This window comes from Miniopterus natalensis, chromosome 6 (genome assembly GCF_054644295.1).
Source record: "Miniopterus natalensis isolate mMinNat1 chromosome 6, mMinNat1.hap1, whole genome shotgun sequence".
NCBI lineage: Eukaryota > Metazoa > Chordata > Mammalia > Chiroptera > Miniopteridae > Miniopterus > Miniopterus natalensis.
Genome location: NC_142086.1, coordinates 35,514,720 through 35,534,490, shown reverse-complemented (window position 1 = coordinate 35,534,490; position 19,771 = coordinate 35,514,720). Strand labels below are relative to the sequence as shown.

General features: G+C 39.3%; 1 pseudogene; it reads left to right on the top strand.

The window, feature by feature from the left end:
• The first annotated feature begins 226 nt into the window (after positions 1-226).
• On the top strand, positions 227-1,095 carry LOC107536690 (GPN-loop GTPase 1-like; annotated as a pseudogene).
• Positions 1,096-19,771: the final 18,676 nt, after the last annotated feature.

The window sequence follows — 19,771 nt, the reverse complement described above, 5'->3', positions numbered from 1 at the left end:
GATGAGCCCATGTCTCATATATGTTCACTTTGATTTTTTATGAAAGGTGACAGTAGTGGCAGCTAAGCCCAGGTTTCTGAGGGTCTTTGGCCCCCAGTGTATGTGTTGATGTTGGGAATGGTGGGATCTGGGAAAACCACCTTTTTGTTCAAAGGCTCACAGGACACCTGCATAGCCAAAGCTCTGCACCGTATGTGATCAATCTGAACTCCCCCCGCTCCCATGTATGAAGTTCCCTTTCCTGCCAATATTGGTATGAAATTTATCATTGAAATTCACCTATAAACAATTTAAATCCTCAACTAAGTGTCCAGATGTGGACTTGGGCCTGACGGTAGCCTCGTGACCTCACTTAATCTCTTTGCCACCAGATCCGATCAGGTGATGAGATTTATTGAGAAGGATCTTAACTCGTCTAAATACATCTTGATTGACACATTCGGACACATTAAAGTATTTACCTGGTCAGCTTCTGGGACAATGGTCATTGAGGCCCTGACTCTTGTACAAAACCAAGCTTCCGTTCATTGCGGTCGAGAATAAAACTGACGTCATAGATCACAGCTTGGCAGTGGAATGGATGCAAGATTTTGAGGCTTTCCAGGATGCCTTGAATCAAGAGACTTCCTATATCAGTAATCATTCAATGAGCTTGGTGTTAGAGGAGTTTTACAGCTCCCTCAGGGTGGTGGTGGTTGATGTGTCTGCCGTTCTTGGTACAGGCTTAGATGAACGCTTTGTGCAAGTCAGCAGTGCTGCAGAAGGCTATGAAAGCGAGTAGCATCCTGAATATGAACAGCCGAGGAAATGACTGGCCCAGGCACAGAGCCAGCAGTGGAAAGAGCAACTGGAGCGCCCTCGGAAAGATACGAGCTCTGTAGCTTTGGACATGGGAGCTGCTACAGACAGCTCATCTCCTGCTCTGGACCCTTCAGACTTGGTCCTGGGGACTCAGGGAAACTTGGATGAAGAGGGTGAGGAAGCAGAAGTGACACTGATGATAATGACCACAGAGAGGAAAACCACGAAGAGCCAGGGTTCCAGAATGTTATGCAACAATCAATGGCACAGGACTGGGAGAGAAGCAGCAGATAGTTTCTCGAAGTTCAAAAGTTTGGAACTCTGTGAGGGAACTATCCTTGCCTCTGATTGGACTTCCTATAAAGAGCAATTTTGTTTAGAATAGCAGAGTTTCTCATACTGGGGAAATCTCCTAACTTGGATGAAGCCAGGGATAGGAGCCAAGGATAGAAGACCTGGCAGGTAGATGCCAATTCCCCTTGGCCTTTCCCTTGGATTCTTGCAAGGAAGGATATTCTGACTGCTCTTGGCTGCTGATATTCCTTCAAGTGTAAAACTCACATTTTATCATCTGACCTCAAGTGTTTTTGCTGCTGACAGATGGAATTTAGAGAGAACATATTCTCTTCAGGTCTCTATTATTGCACTGGATCTATAGCCTCTATTTCCTTAGCATCTTGCCCTTGACACACGAGTTCCCCTCCTTTCAGCAGAAAGGGAGAGGGAAAACATGATCTTGGACAGAGTGGCAGCGGGGTCTCCTTGGCAACCAGTCAATGTTGGTATGAAATGTGCCTCGCGCTGGGTAGCTCATTATAGGATACCAGGTTTGTTGAAGAAAGTGGGCAAAACACAGAATTAATGAATAAGAGCTCTGCTTTCAATGGTGACTTGGATAAAGAGTTTTTAATTTTAACTTTGTTGTAAGACTGCCTGTCATAATTTCAAATAAGAAAATTATATAATTACAAATAGATTAACTTCTGTTCATCAGAAAGGTTTAAAGGCACATGTCCAAACCTGTCTCAGTAAGGAGGTGATGTTTACTCAAGTTTCCCCTGTACACATACCTAGTAACCAGGTATAGAGCCAGGCCCTGTTTGTATTGTGATATGAACTTAATGCAAATTATTCTTGGTGATTTACTCAAAGGCTATGGATTTGGGTCCGGTGGACATTCCATGTATCACAGTCATGGTAAGGTTGTCCCCTGCCCCCATTCTTCACAGTATCTTAAAATGTAGTACCCTTCCCTTAAGCAATTTTATCTCTGCCTAATCTGTACGCCAGTGGTCCTGAAAGTGTGGTCTCTGGACCAGAATCATGGGAATGAGCAGCACCTGGGGAACTGTTAGAAATGGGACCCTGAAAACCTGAGTCAGAAGCCCAGGGTGGGGCCCAGCAGACTGTTTGAATTGCTGCTCTAACTCAGCAGTTTTCAACCTGAGTGCCCCAAGAAGTTTTAAAACAGGCACTACCTGACTATTTAGTCAGGGGCACTGATCTCTTTTCCCTTAGATTGTCAAATAAAATAATGGCAACAGCCAACTCCACAATATCTATCTGGTGTGAATGAATAAAAATTATACCTTTTTTTTTTTGGCCAGATCAGCAAAAAATATAATATCATTTTTGGTGCACTGAAGAATTTTAGTAATTAGTTTATATGTGCCATGAAATGAAAAAGGTTGAAAATTGCTGCTCTAACTCAAACAGCCTGTGACAATTCCAGGCCAGGTGAATTTCAGGGATCAATCCTCATATGACCTGCTTTATCAGAGTACCCTAACCCATCTCCAATTTAAACATTCTAAAAATAAAAGGTTTTTTTTTGTTTTTATTTTAGAAAAAGATAACAGTGGTGATGGAAGGCTGGGAAAATATAAACAAATCCACTTTACAGCAATTATAAGGTACCTAAGATGTGATTACAGATCATATTACTAGACATCAATTCCAGGTAATACTCTTACACTAAGAGAACGCCCTCTGGGAACTTGCCCCTATCTGTTTCTCAAACCTCTTTCCCACTGTTCTTCATATTACATTCTATATTTCAGGGACTTCCAATTGCTTAGGGCTCCCTGCATACAACCCATTTTTCTAGTTCAGTGAAATGTAGAAGTGCTTGGCCTAAAATACCCATCCTACTTTTTTTCTTTTTTAATGTTTCTTTATCTTTATTGTTGAAATCATTACAGATGTCCCCTTTTTAACCCCACTGATCCCCTCCACCCCTCACCCACCCCACCCCCAGGCCCTCCCCACACCAATGTCCACGTCCATGGGCCATGCCCATAAACATACAAGTTCCCTGATTAATCTCTCCCCACCCACACCCCCCTCCCTGCCTTCCCTCTGAGATCCCTCAGTTTGTTCCAAGCTTCTATGTTACTGGATCCACTTTGTTCATCAGTTTATTTTGCTTATTATATTCTACATATAAGCGAGATCATGTGGTACTTGTCCTTCTCTGACTGGTCATTTCACTTAGCATAATACTCTCTGGTTCCCTCCATGCTGTTCCAAAGGCCAAAAGGTCCTTCCTCTTCACAGCCGCATAGTACTCCATGGTGTAAATGTGCCATCCTACTTTTCTTGCTAACTCTTTACTTGGACAAACCCCCCAGAAAGCCCCTCTCCCTAAATCCTCAGAGTGGATTTATCTTTCTTTTCTCTCTCTCATTCTTTTTTCTTTCTTTTCTCTCACTTGCACAGCACCAGCAGCACACAGAAAAGGCTCTATACATTCCGATAGTCATTGCTATCGTCGTTATTTCAGGGCTGAGATTTGAGTTCTTACGTGCATTCCAGATAAGAAATATTTCAGTTTAGAGTTTTTCCAGATTGGAAAGGGTATATCTCCTGAATATATTCCCCTGGCAGGATTTTCGAGCTAATCTGAATTTGCATTTTTGGTTTTGTGTATATCAGGATTCTCAAAACTTTGAAAATATGATTACACTTGAAACGGGGACTTTTACATTAGATATGAAATTTTATACCTAATGGAGTGTGGGGTTATTTAAATGTAAGCACCTTCATAAATGACTGAAAACATTCTTTTCAAATCTTCAAAATATAGCACAGCCCTTTTACTTCTCCCAGAAGGAATAAATGACTCAAACAACATAATATAGTAGAAAGAGCCTGGACTGGAACCCAGGTGGCTTGGATTTGCCTTCAGCTGGCTGGTGGCTCTCTGACAAGCTGCCCGGCTCTCTGGTCCTTACCTTACCTTGATTAGAGGGAGGTTGCCGCAGGGACTTTAAACTCCCCTCTAAATGCCCTCTGGTGCTATGATTTTAAAGTAAAATGTTTTAAATGATCTAGTAAAGATGCAATCCACGGATGGAAGGGAGGAAGTGCAGAAGAAAGGGCTAGAGTGGGGTGTGACGTGTGATGGAAAAGCTCTGGGAAGAGGTGGACTCTTAGTCTTGGAGGAAGAGATGAGACGCCTCCCAGACTAGGATTCGAGGGTGAGCTGAACCGCCTCCGTGGCTATTTCATCCCCTTGCGGCTCTTACTTGTGGGAACTGGAGGAAGCAGGAGAGTCCACTGGAGTCAAGGTCGGATTTGCAGACTCCGGTCAGCAAGGACGAGTGGAAAAGGGGAGCTCTGCCAGCAGAAATGGGTTCCTGGGGTGGAGCGGGGGTAGGATGCTTAGGGGCTCTGATTCCTTCCTTTACATCTTTCTGGGGGGGGGGGGGAGCCAACAAAATGTAATCCTCTTTATGTAAAGCATTATTTTCCCAGGTCTGTTCTCTCATCTCCAAATCCTCATCTGACCTGATGCCGCCCCCTCTCTTTCTGTTTCCCTCGCCTTCGGGGCAGCCGTGATAAAGGCAGCAGAGTGGGCTTAAAAATAAACGTCAGTTTACAAAGTGCGGTTTGCTAAAAATGGCTTTATCTTTTCTGTCCCTGTCTCTGTTGCATTTTCTTTTATATTGCAAGCTCCTTACGTATACACATTCAAGCATTTGAGGTGCTTCAGTTTTAGCTTACTTGTCAGGTAGCAGTAAAATATGAGATATTATTTTAGGTTATAGAGAGGGATAGAAAATTATTATTATTATTTGTATTATTATTGTAACCCACAGAGGAGAAAAGAAAATAGGGACATTGAGAGTGACTCATTTCCCCGGGGTATCCTCCATGTATATATGAGCTACGTATGTTAATATACTCCTGTTTGTTTTTCTCTTGTTAATCTGTCATTTGTTACAGGGGCCGTGACTGAGAATTTAAAAGGGTAGAAGGAAAATTATCTGCTGCCCCCATGCCCACTTTCCAACACACACACACACACACACACACACACACACACACACTACAATGAATAAAGAGGCAGAGATAGAGAGAGAGATGCTACAAAGGATAAACACACTCCAGGGCCTGCACAGAAAGGTAGAGATGCTGCACTTAAATGAAGAGGAAACGGACACCAGAGACGTGCTTCATAGTGATCACTGCATCTTGTGAAGGCACAGTTTTGAAAGCCATGTTGCATTTTCACAAATACTTTAACAACATTCTTTACCTTCAACTGCCTGGGGATGGGATACAATATTTAGCCAAGGGCTGCTGCTTCTCTGTGTTGAAGAGAGACAAGGACAGTGCAGAAAGGGAGACTGAGTACCATTTGCTCCTTCAGCTGGTCCTTCAGCTGATGTACCATTTCACATACATTCTCAAAACTAAATGTTGACATCTGAATGGGATTATTAATATAGCCATAGAAGAGAGGAGCCAATAAAAGATTCAGGAATCATCCTAAGTCCCATTTATCTCCATCTTTCAATTTCTAGGCATATTTTCACAATCTTTGAAGGCATATTTTATGGTAGAATGAATACCTGTGCAGAAACCAAAATAACGGAAATAAATGGGAGAACATCTGGTTGATTCAGTCATGTTAAAATTTGAAGTCAAACTTGGCTTATTAATATTTATGACTTGAAAATATGTTCTTGGATTTTAACTAACAGTATCCAATGTGATATTTAAAATTGAATAATTTTTTTTTTTTAACAAAATATTTAAATACTGTGGCTCGAATTTTTCTTTCCAAAATAATCAAGCCTTTGAAAACTCATTTTATCACTTCTTATTTTTTCCTTAGGATAATAATACTTCATTTGGATATTTGCTCATCTCAAGTGTATGATTATAGTAAAGTTGTAGAAATCAATGTTGTTTGGCTGTTAACTTAATGCCTTTAAAATGTAAGGCTCTAGTAAGTAAAGATACTGTACTATGGTAGGTATACTGTGGATGTGAAAGTTGGTGTCTCTGCTGTGAGCTGTACTAGCCTCAGATGGGTTCTAGAAAAAAAGCTTAAAAGTATATATTTCAAGAGCTATATTGATAATAATTATAGTTACCTTTATTGAGTACTTATTTTTCGGCAGAGTCCTAAGTATTTACATGTATTATCCCATTTCGTGATCTCAACAAATTTTCAAGTTAGCTATTTTTTATCCCTGATTAAAAGATGAGGAAACTGAAGCTCATTGACTTTACAGAAATTGCAAAAGTCTTATACCTACTAAGTGGAAAAGCTGGGATTAAAATCTGTTTTTTGTTCTAAACTCCAGACTTCTATCTATTAGGTTAATTGATGTTATAAACATTTTAATCAGATAAAAGGGATTTAGTAACTTCTTTGGCATGACAAAGATATTTCATTAAAAATGTTTATTGAGAAAAAAACAATACTAACGCTACAAGACTTTGCATCTCTTCTATACGAAGATAAATCGTTGCCACTTTCCAGTTTGGAGTCTGCTGAGAATACTTGAAACTTTAGCTCAGAGAGAACCAAGGACAAGATGTCTGGGATATCGCTACCCTTTGAGAGACAAGCTCTACGAATATCTAAGGCAAAAGGATAGAGCGGGCATTAAAGGTCTATCTCCAGTTTGCAGAACTACCTACAGAATTCTTTCTTGACCTTATTTTAACTTGACCCCATTGTTTGTCCTTCCATTTCTTCACCTTACCCACCCTTCCAATCTGGCATTCTAGACCACAAACTGGAAAACAGAAAAGAGCAAGCACAAACTTTATAGGTTTGTTGTTTTTTCCCCCATGAATCAGATATTTACTCATCGTTACCTTTAGCCTAATGTATAGATTGGGCAGCTCATTCCTTTCACTCAGAGGCTCAGTCTTTATAGCTGGCTCGTAGTTTAGCTCATTCCGTAGCTGAAAGTACCCCTCATCAGGTATATCATTTTATCTGTCCTTAGACCGCCTACCATCGCTTTTTAATACCCCCTTTGGCCTCTACCCGAAGAAGAGGGGAAGCTCTGGATTTAAGTTCCCCCCACTCCCCAATGATCCTTGAGGTCGTCTTTGTAAAACATCCTCCTGATCCCCGGAGCAACTGCGCTCACGGTTTCCATTCAGGGACATGTCCATGAACGGTTCCTCCCATGTGGTGGTGCCCTGACCACGATCAGAAGCAGTTTTGTTACCACTTCCTTTCCCCTCATTCATGTTTTCACAAAACCACTTTCACTACCCTGACTCCAGGCCTGGCTTTTCTTATTTCTCTGCTTTAACTTTCTCTAAGGTAGGTCCTACTACTTTTTGTATTTACCTCTTTCTGATCTGTCGATTCTATTTAAAGGTTTCTTTTTTCCTTTTCATATGATCTGATTTTGACAACTTTGTGAGCACTCTCTGAAAGCTTCTGATTAAATACATTTCGTTCATTCTAAACATTATTTTACCTAAAACTGTGACATTAGAATTGTGGTTACTTCTGCTCCTTTTGGGACCCTCCCTATTTATGGGACACTTCATCCTCTGGGGTTACAAAGAGAGTCAGTGCTGAGCTGTGTTTCTAGCTTCAGTTTTCTGGTGTCCAGAAAGCTTATTCCTCACAAAAAACAGCAAGCATAGAGGCTCACTTGGTAGAGATTAGGTACTGCTATCTGTGTATAATTTTAAAACTGCACAGAGTCAAAACTAAACTTGAATAGACCTCTGAGATATCCATAGGGTACAGAATGGAGACTTTTTCAAATATGCTACTCTGCATATATAGTATTATGCATCTATAAATATATAATGTATACAGTGATGTTCTTATTTAGTAGGGACAAATAGTTGGCTTGTATTTAAAAGCTATAGTGAGTAAAAAAAATTATAGATATAATGCATACATATATAGGTGTACATGTGAATATAAATGTACATTCATATTAATCTTTAAATAATTGAATCACAACCAATGCACTTAAAGTGATCACACAAAGCCACACATGAGGAATCAACGAAATCACACTTATTCAAAGGTAAGGTGTGCTCCTGCTGGATAGAATGGTGAATATAATTATCATTATCTGCACTATTTAATTTTTTCTCACTTTCTTATCTAATTATTTTTATTTTTTGGCTACTTACTTAGAAGCAAAATAAGTTTGAATTCTCCTGAATGAAGTGTTATATGATCTAACAATACCCCATTCATGTTTTAAAAGGCTTGTCTCATCTAAACATGTCTAGTAATACTGGTTCATGCATCATTCCTGCAGTTTTAATCAAGAATTCTAATTTCATTTAACAAGAATAACGAAAGGGAAATCCATGGTTTAAAGCTGTACTTTTTCAGATCACTGCTCAGCTTGTAAGAATCACTCACGTTGTGGCAAATAATCTTGCAAATTAAACAAAATTTTGCAAAGACAGGCCTCTAACACAACAAATACTAGCTTGTTGTTCAGTCCTGCTTCGCCGAGCTTAAAATAACAATCAGACTTCAACTGTCATCTCTCCTTTCATTTTCAATTTCTTCTCTCATGTGGATCTTTATACCCACAAATCCACAGCCGACGCCCTCTGCTCCGCCACCGATGCCTGGGCTTGGCAGGCCTGCGCTCACACAGTGATGGAAGTGTCAGGTTGGGCAGTGTGTTTAGAAGGCGAACTGGGTTCTTTCTTTTGAAGCCGTGTTTGCTTAGCAAGCACTTCTTTTCTTAGTTCCTGTGTTTTTTGGGGGGTTTCAGGAGGTTAAATGGCAAGAGGCTATGGGCACTGGTTTGCCGTTTGCCCCATCTGAAATTCAAGTAGCCTCTCAAATCAGAGCTTTCACGGTCACAGAGGCCTCTTTTCTCCTTCGTAGTTTTGTCCTCCGCCCCCCCCCCCAAATAGTCATTGAAGAACAAACTTGTTTTAAGCGTCTTTTAGTTAGTCTGCTTCTGATTAGTTCATTGATTTCTTTCAGGTTATTTAAATTTTGAAATATGAATCAACTTACATTCTTTTTCTCTTTTCAGTTTCTTTCAGCAGAAGTATCTTTGGGCTATATTTAAGCTCCTGAGTTCATATCTTAATTCTATTGCCATAGATTGTCCCCTTGATAATCTTGTACTCTAGTGAACAGTCATTTCTAATAGGTTTAGGTCTTTCACATTCAATCGCTTGGTCTATAGGAAAAGGGGCAATAACAGAATCTATAAAAGAAGTCAAAAGTGATGATAACAGTAGCACATATTGAGGATATAGCACCAGTACTTCATACCTTCTCCAATTTAATCCTCATGTGGGGCAGGTTATTGTCTGTTTCTTATTGATGAAGAAAATGAAACCTAGGGAAGTTAAAAATTATAAAACATGTATTGCTAACATTTATTCACAAATACGTATTAAGCTCTTCCATGAGGCTAATTACACACAATAATTATTCCTTCGAAGTTTCATGTGTTCAGCTTTTTTCTACCTACCAATTATATTATTTTGAGGGTAGAGGCCGGGTTTCATACTTTTTCATGTCCTCATATCACTGTTAATAATGATCCTGCAACAAATAATTATTAAATTAAATTATTGTATTTAGACATAATTACCCCCCCCTCCACTTTGATCAGCATTTTTGCCACTTAAATAGAGCAAATCTCTACTGGGTGCCATTGCTGCTAGATTCCCTGGGAATCAGCAACTGAGCTCAAGATGATACTCTCCTCAGATGGACCCTGCAAAGAAAGGATTGCAAGAAAGTATCACCTTCCTCGACCTTACTTTACTCCCAGTAGGGGAAACGATGTATATTTCTTCATTTCTATCACCCATCTTTCCAAGTCCACATGAGAAAAACATGAATTTCCTTTTCAAATTTAATGCTGTGGGTAAGGGGCGGGAATGGAGGAAGTATATATTGAAGTGTAGAAATTGCATCACTGAGATGGAAATCAAAGGTAGAAGCTGATCTAAAATAAAAGGCAGGAAGGACCTCTTGGTTCTCTTTGCCATGGTCTTTGCATCAAGAACACTTTTGTTTCAGTAGGTCTTGGGACCATCACACATGGAAGATCACAGCCCTATTATGTCAGATGAGGACTTATAGCTAAGATTCTAGATAAGTGTGCCCTGCAGATGAGTTAGCTAAACATGCAACTATCAAATTCTAGACAGTGTCACAGAATCTTCAGGTACAGGCTACAATTAGGACTCAGCACAGTCCTGAAATAATTTCATAACTTTTTTCACTGGGAGTTTTCTAAATTGAGTGGTACCTTGTCATACTCCATCTGTATCGACTTCCATTCCCAGCAGGTCAGCCTAGTAGGTCTGGTGTTTTCATTCTGGGGCATAATGACATGATTCTCAAAAATTTGAGAATTTTTGAATTCTTACTAAAAAAAAGCAACAACGCTTTTCCTGATAAAATAAAAAACATTTTCGTGAACACATATCTGTGTCTCAGTTCTGTCTTTCGTTTTAAGAACTGACTGTCATTTCTACTCTACTCGTAGTTAAAGAGACAAAACTTGTGCTATAGCTTTTGGTACAAGAAAAAGCAAAGATTTATTTTTTCTAGGTTAAGCACCTGTAGCAAGAGAAAAAGTGGTGGATGTCATGTTAGAAATTTGGGGGTGAGGAAGTGAGCTCTCTTGGTTATAAAAGCTCAACTCAGTACTGTTTTGGTTACTAAAGTGCAAGGAAAACTAATTTATGAAACCGTAAATAATGGGAAAGAATGGAGTGGGGACAAGGGCAGCTCTGAGGATTAGAACTGGGGACTTTATTGCTGCCAGAGATCTCTCTTTCTTGCCAACGTTCCTCTCTGCTTTTCTCAGGTTTTGGGTCTTATATGGGCAGTCACAGGCCTTTTTCTGGATTCAGGAAAAGTAACTAACAGCCTCTAAGAAAACCATGTGGTTGGAGTTTAGGATGACACATTTGCTAAAGAAAATGAAACTTATTTCTAGAACAAGGGCAGGGGGAGATGATAAATAGGTAGCTAGGGATGGAGCAAAAATACGTTATTTAACACTAATCTATTGTATTAGTCTCCCTCCCACCCCAAATAACAAATTACCACAAACTCAGCAGCTTAAAATAAACTCATTTATTATCTCACAGTTTCTGTGGGTCAGAAGTCATGACCAGGCAGGGTCTCACAAGTCTGAAACCAAGATGTCATCCAGGGCTGCATGCTAATCTGGAGCTCAGAGCCCTCTTCCAGACTCACTAGTTGTTGGCAGAGTTTGCTTCCTTGTGGTTGTAGCACTAAGGTCCCCGCTTTCTTGCTGCCAGCCAGCGAGAAGGTATTTTCAGGTTTTAGAGGCTTTCTAGTGAACCCTGCCACATGGCCCAATTCAAAGCATGGCAGCTTGTTTCTTCAAAGCCAGCAAGAGACTTTGTCTCATTTTGAATTTCCCTTGTAGGGTTAGCCTTGGACCCTCCTGATTAAGGCAAGACTACCCCAAATAATCATCTTTTTGATGAACTCAAACTGATTTAAGAACTCAGCTGTATATGCATAATTCCTTCATCTTTGCTGTATAATTTAATCACAAGAGTAACATCCATTGTGATCACAGCTGCTAACCACATTCAATGGGATAGGATTATGCAGAGTATATATTCTGAGGGGTGAGAATCTTGGAACCTATCTTAAAATTATGCCTAAACATCTAAGTTTCCTGGAAATAGATACAATGTATAATAACTACAGAATGAATATCTATCTAGATATGGATACACACACATGCATCTATATAACAAATTATACAGAGTTCTATATAGATGTACTTGGGATAAACTTTATTTTTGTTTGTAAATTCCAATTAGTATTATGCTATGCAAACTTACTTCTTACATTTACACTTAGAAATGTTGCATAAGGAGTAATTTCTAAGCATCATTTATATGAAATTTTTGGTGTATAATTTTCTCTCACCTGTGCCTTGACATTTCAAAAATTGGCATCCAGCTGTCACTATTATCTGGCTTTATTTCTCTGAGGTGTCCTAGAGAAAATTATTTTAAACGTCCACTAAAACCAATTGCAGTATGTAAACCAGGGCCTCAACCCCCAATCTGTGAGTCATCTTTACTTCTTAAGATCTTGCATGAGGGCCAGTGATTGCTTTCAAAAAAGTGTGAATAGCAGTGGCCTTGGCAGACTTAGGAGGCTGTGGTCTTTGGGGAATCAAGGTGTTTTAAATTTTGCTATAGAACAAAGGCAGTACCTGGAATATCACTTCTTCTTGCAGTGCTAAAGTTTTTATTAACCTAATTATTACAATATATATGTATTGTGTATTTACTTTGTTCCTCAAACAGTACGATTGCCCTACAATTTGGGAATATCAGAGGAACTGGAAGAAAATGCAGCTAGTGACCTCAAGTTGCCCCTTAGGAAATCTATGGCTGATTCTGTATTAATCTAGCTTTTAATCAGCCAGATAAGTGTTTCCCTTTAAAAATGTTCTTCTTTTCCTTTCTTTTTCTTTTTTCCCCATTGAATATATATAATAACATGATTAACTAAATGGTCTTATAATACTTGTCTTGGGTGACTATTTTTAAAAGTATTTTAAGAAATGCTTCAAATCAAAACAGAATCACTGAGAGCTGCTTACTAAATTACAAATAGCTCGTTGACGATAAGGACGACGATGATGATAATGATAATGAAGGCTTTCATTTGTTTAAAAAATTTCAAATGTTTCTGAGGCTGTCAATAACTGCATATACTTAATGTTATGCTGTATTTTCTGATCCTAATATATTTTCTGTTTCTGTGCCATGGGCAGCATTTTGCATTGAGTATTTTTTTGTTGAGAGACACAGAGAGAAAAAATTAACCTTTTTTCTATAAATTTTTAACATATTTTTACATTGAATAAAAAGAAAAATATAATTAAAAAAATACATTTTGGTTGCCCCAAGATTGTTTTAATGTTTTGAGGCAAATCCAGTTTGGATTTATGGGAATCCTGTTCCTAAATTACTACATTAATAAACTCTGAAAGCACTCAAGAATTTTTGGAAGAATGACCATCTCTCCATGATGTACTCTGCAGAGCGCCTGGGAACACTGCTGACTCATCTGTGGAGACACCAGGAAACACCTCTCCTTCACCGAGCATGAGGCCTGTTTTCAAGGCCTGAAGGGTCTTAGGGGATGCGCACAGACCCGCTGCACCAGGCCTCATCAGTGTGCGGCATCTGTGCCTGAAGAGATCACGCGCGATACTTAATTAGCCTGGGCCTGGGGAGAGCAGCCATTCGTCCCCCGTCTCTAGTGTCTACCTTGGTGTTAAAAGGCTATATTTCTATCACTGTCTTCAATCCATTTAACTTTGTGTCAGACTCAGGGTAGGAAGAAGTGGTTTTGCTTATGACACGGTCTGAGAATGCAGTTCTGAGACAGAGCGTACGTGCAGCTTAGGTCACTACATGCCTATCAGCTTGTGGAACGACTCGCACTGTTTTTCCACTGCTGAGAAGCTGTCTGACTGTTCAGCCAGAAAAAGTCAGGCAAACTTTACATATCTCCTCCACGGCTCTCTTGACACAACCTCTGCAAGCACGCGGGGTTTGTTTTAATTCCTTAGCATGGTTCATGTGTTTCTTCTCTGCCTTCCTCTGTGGAAATTCCTCTCCTCCTCCCCCTTCCCCCTCTCCCTTTTACTCCCCCCCCCTTTCCTCGCCTCTTCCTTTACTTGCCCTTCCTTCCTTCCTTCCTTCCTTCCTTCCTTCCTTCCTTCCTTCCTTCCTTCCTTCCTTCCTTCCTTCCTTCCTTCCTTCCTTCTTTCCTTCCTTCCTTCCTTCCTTCCTTCCTTCCTTCCTTCCTTCCTTCCTTCCTTCCTTCCTTCCTTCCTTCCTTCCTTCCTTCCTTCCTTCCACTGCTATAAATGCTAGTGTTCAGGTTTCTGTGTGCACAGAAGCTTTAAATTCATTTGAATATAAATTCATTTGAATAAATAACAAGGAGCACGATTGATGGGTTGCACAGTAAGAGCATGTTTAGTTTCCTGAGAAAGTACCAGGCTGTGTTCAAAAATGCCTGCACCGTTTCACGTGCCCACCAGCAACGAATGAGAGTTTCTGTTGCTCCATGTTTATACCAGCATTCGATGTTGTCAGTGTTTTCAGATGTTGGACATCCTCTCAGGTATGTAGTGATATTCTTTAAATTGAGATATTTTAAACATATAACATTATTTTAGTGTTTGGAGGTACAATATAATGATTTGATATATGTATATATTGCAAAATGATTATTGCAATAAGTTAATATTCATCACCATACCTAGTTACAATTTTTTTTCTTATGATGAGGACTTTTAAGATCTACTCTCTTATCAACTTTCAAGGATGCAGAACAGTCTTGTTAACTGTAGCTACCATGCTGTACATTGTCTCCCAGTACTTATTCAACTTCTACTTAGAAGTTTCTACCTTTTGACCACCTTCATTCACTGCTGATAGTTCTTAGTATTCAAAACCCAGTTCAAAAACCATTTCCTCAATTTCCTCATAATCCCTTAAATTCTATTCTAATAAGCAATTCTATCAATGCCTAGTATAGATATTTTATGAATATACAGATTGTCTCCATAAAGAGATTATGAGTTCTATGAAGTTAAAGACTCTTATGTTACTTTGTTTTTAACTTCCCGTTGCCTATAGCATAGAAGGCCGTGCTCGACAAAATCTTTTCCAATCCGAATCAACAGAATTCTTTCTCCATTTCGATAGCTGCTTAAATTTATACAGCAATTTATAACTTGGAAAGAGCTTTCGTGTATATTTTCAGTCAACACTGATCTTTTTCATTCCACCCAATGGCCTCACTTTACTACGTGAGATATTTTCCACAGTGAAATGAAGGGAGCAAGCTGGGGGAGGCTATGTAAATAAGGGAAGACTCGACAAGATGGAAACTGGAGCAGAGCTTCAGGTAGATTCGAACCCCAACAGGGAGACGGAAGCTGAAAAAGTTCTATCATCTATTTTTTAAAATGTTGTTTACCTATTATTGCTGAGAATCACATCAGCCAAATAGCAGTAAATTATGTATAGACTCTAGTTGAAAAGATTTGGCTCATGTTAAGTCAATTATGATTAAAGACTGTGAAGACTGTGAATAAAAAAATATGTTCACCGGCATTGCTACAGCTCCTTTATTTAATGAAAATTCAGACTGTGCTTTAATGTTTCTCACTTTCTCATCAGAAAGACTCCTCTTTTCACACCACTCAGAACACTTTACTGACCTTCTTGGCCGAGGTCCTTGCAGCACCAGGAGGACAGGACAACATAGAAATGTGAACGGTGGAGTCCGTTTGTTCAATTAAAAGGAACATCAAATGCAAGGGATTTAATCAATTGTGACCTTGGGCTGCTCATTTAACTTCTTTGGAGCTCAGTTTACACCTTTGGGAAATGAGGGGCTTATTGTGCAGATGGTATTCATACATTTTTGCCCATAGAACATCTCTTCATGTAATTTTATATTCATACGACCCAGCGAGGTAGGTATTAGTATTATCATCATTTCATAGATGCAGGAAAAGATAAATAATTTGGTGACTTGGTTAAGGCAACACAGCTTGTAAGTGGTAGGGTGATGGGTCTGATTCTGAGCTTCTGTTTTTAAATACTCTCCCTTTTCTAACACCCAAGCTGCTTTGCTATCTATAGTTTGAAAACAATGTATATTCCACATTATCTTTTTGAAAGCCTTCAAAATAATACAAATCCAAGTATCTCATCTTACCAAGTTCAAAATAACATTGGCTAGTATTGTCATTAATTTCCTAGTGTGGATTTGTCCTGATCTTCTATACCCCAAAGGGAATGGTAATGAAAACGGAGACTTGTTACTTGTAGGATTTCTTTCTTTTTTAGACAACACAGGCAAATTGATAATATCAAAACTCATGAAGGGTGAGAATTTAGAATTTCTCCTGTTTTTCATATCTATTTCACTTTTTAGTTCACTGTCAAGTCAGGGCAAACACATATCTGGAAACAAAAGCTTACTGGTGGCGACATTTTCACATAGGATTTGATAACAGAACAAAGCCAGAGCCCATGTTTTCTATTAGCCGCCAGCCCTGCCACATAAACTGCAGATGTGGATGAATCTGGGCATTTGAGTTGAATTGGCCTCAAAACTATATTCTTAGAAGTACCTGCGAACTTCAAAGGGGATGTCAAGCCACCGATCAATAATCCAGACATAAAGTATTAGTCATTTACAAAATATTTTAATGGAAATGATTGCAAATAATGCACATAAAATTTCCATAAACAAGGAAACAATTTGGTGAAATGTGGCTTGTTTTAGCAGGAAGATCTCTTGACACATATTGTACTTCATAAAAATGTATGTTAATGTCAAAAACCACCCTGTTTCAATAGCCATCTTACAGCTTGTAGCTCGGGAATTTTAGAATACTCTTGGCAAAGATGTTACACACCTCTTGAAAAAATCTTTTCCAAATGTGCTTGTTGGAATTCTGTTTTGTGGCAATGATATGTATTATTGTTGTTTGTTATATACATTCCCTTTTACTATGTTATTATTTTTTTGTATTATCTGTGTTATACTTGGTCATGAAAACAGAAAAGTGCACCAAATATAAATGCACACAGCTCAGTAATGATATGAAGGAGATCACCTGTATAGCTAGCAACCCCATCAAGAACAAGAACACTGCCAGAGACAGAAAGAAGGCTCTTTTGGGTCCCCTCCTGATCACAACCCTCTCTCAAGGTAACCGCTATCTTGACTTCTGATGCAATAGTTTAGTTTTGCCTGTTTTTGAAACTATAAGCCTTGCATTCTTTTATGTCTGATTTATTTTACATTGTTTTCAAGATTCATCTTATTGCTGAATATGATTATATTTCATTTATTTTTATTTTTGTAATAGTATTTCATTTGATCAACATACCACAATTTATTTATCTAATTACTGCTGGTGGACATTGGGGATGTTTAGATTTGGGGGCTATTAAAATATGCTATTGGAGGACTGCATTCTAACAAACATGGGGTATCAGGATGTGATAAGTCATTCCACCTGCAGTAACAACAACAAAACTAGAAAAGATATACACAGTGGTACCTCGGTTTTCAAACGTCTTCGTTGAGGAACATTTCGGTTTACAAACGCCATAAATCTGGAAGGAAATGCTTCAGTTTTCGAACACACCACGGTAGTTGAACCTGCCACACGGCTTCCACTGAGGGCAGGATCCTGAGGCCCAGCTGTCGGCTGTGGATCCCTCGGTTTTCGAACTTTTCAGAACTCGAAGTATCTCCCGGAACGGATTACATTCGAAAACCAAGGGACCACTGTAACTGTTTCCATATACATTGGACATTAGGCAATGAAGACCAGTGATCCCTGTGAGATGGGAAATACATGAAGTGTTAAAAAAATTACCCCAAATTATTGGCTTTAGAAAGTTTGCAGGCCTTTGTGCAAGAAAGAAATTCCAGGTAGACTCCCTGAGTCTGCAAAGGTGAGTACAGGAAAAAAGATAGCCTCATAGAAAGAGGATTCTGGGGATCTTGAAGGTGCCCCTTGACTATACAGGAGAACACTGACCAGCACACTCATGTAAGGAATCTACCTGGGGCAAGAGAAAGAACTACCAGAGAATATTAGGGGGGAAATACCTGCCATTCACCTAGGGCTGGGAATACAGCCTGATCCCCCCAGTTTGAGTGAAAGGCCTGATTATTCACAGGGCACTGGGTAAAGTCTGTTGCCCTGCTCCCACCCAATGCATCTTAAAAGCAGGACAAGATACACAATTTGCAGGACACAGTGTAAAATGGAAACACCTGGTCCCTTATTCAAAACTATTAAGACTTTCAACTGGCAAGGGTAGAATGCAAAGCCAAGCTTAGCCTCTCTAAGCACTGGGCCATATGTGACGGACCAGGTCACAAGCCCATGAAGCAGCCCTGCTTAAAAGCAAGGACTGAAAGGATCAAACTGCTTCCCTGTAACTGTGCTTGCCTCTCAAGCTCTTGCAGATCTGTTGTTGCTGTCTGCTTTTTTCCCCTTTCATATTGTTTTGGTTCTTCAGATACATGATTATCTTGGTTAAATACTGGATATTGTATGTGAAAAGCTGTAGAAATAATTTCTAACCCAGATTGATAATGTCTTCCTCCAGAGAGGATATGTGTTTTTCTGGCAACCTGTTTGGGACAATAGAAGGTAAGATTCCCTTAATCTATTTTCAGGGATTGAGTGTTAGGCTTTAGTTACCGCAAGAGCTGATCCAACTTCGAGTCAGCATTATTCCTAGTGTGCAGTTCTTCACAATTCCAAACAGAAGCTTTTAAGAGATCTTGACTCTAGTAGGCCCTGGAGTCCAATCTTCTATTTTCCCTTTTTGTCCCCTTGGTCCTGTTTGTTCTGATCAGCTTTTAGCTACCTTTCCTCAATTAGCAACTAACTGCCCCTAGGGAAAACATGTTCCCTCACAACTCTCAAAGGATATTCTGAAAAAAATCACTTTAGTTGGTTTTAAGCAATAACTTTATTTTTAAGAGGAAGTGACAAAATAAATTTCATGCTTTCTACTGTGCTAGATGCTTTAGAAAACTCATTTTAATGTTATTAACGACCCTAGCAGGTAGGAAGTAGTATCCTCATTTTAGACAGCTGGAATCCCATTCTCGGGTTAAATGAGGTACTCAAAATTAAAGGGCTAGTGAGTGATAGAGTCACAGTTTAACCTTGGTCTTGCTAACTTCAAAACCCATATTCTTTAAATAAAACTACATTCTCTCATTTAACATAATGTGGATCGCAGACTTTACAAATATTTTATAACTGCATTTAAAAGAGTAAAATAGCTAACAGTGTCAAGCATGGTCTTCCATGATGACACTCTAGTAAAGGACTGATTTTAAAATTTATTCTAGTCAGTTAATTAGATGATAGAGATTTCTGTCCTTATATGGAGGTAGATTGAAGACTCAGTGGGTGAATCTTTTACAAATACCTTTGTGACGGAGTGCAGTCCTGGGTCTCTCTGACTCCATCCTTTTGGGGCCTGTTTGTTGGTCCCTTGACCTTCAGGCTAGTGGCTCCTGCTTTAGACATGCTTGTCATTAGAGGATTTGCTTGGGACTTAAGTTTTTACGTAAACAGTCCTCCCCATTTTCTCTTCCCTTGACATAAAAGAAGTCTGAACTCTATACTGTGTTTTTTTTTAATGTATACCTTGAATCACTTTTGTCTAAAAAAATATGCTTTTATTGATTTTTTAGAGAGAGTAAAAGAGAGGGAGAGAGAAAGATGGAAACATCCATGAGAGAGAAACTTTGATCGGCTGCCTCCTGCAAGCCCCCTCCCCTGGGGATCTAGCCCGAAACCTAGGCATGTACCCTGACCAGGAATTGAACTGGTGACCTCTTGGTGCAAGGCAGGACCCTCAACCAAGTGAGCCATACTGGCTGAGTTAAACTCTATACTTTCTTATGATAGATTTGAAGATTAGAACTCCCATCTTCTCAGTTGGCACCTTCTCAATCAATAGAGTTTCCTTACTCCAAACTCTGATTTTTTAGCTTTGGCCTTTTGAAGCTTTGGGCATGTGGACTTTGGGCCAGTAACACCTATTCAGTAATGTGCTGCAATTAAGAGGTATCTATTTTACAGCAAGGCGAACCTGTGTGTGCACATGTGCATGT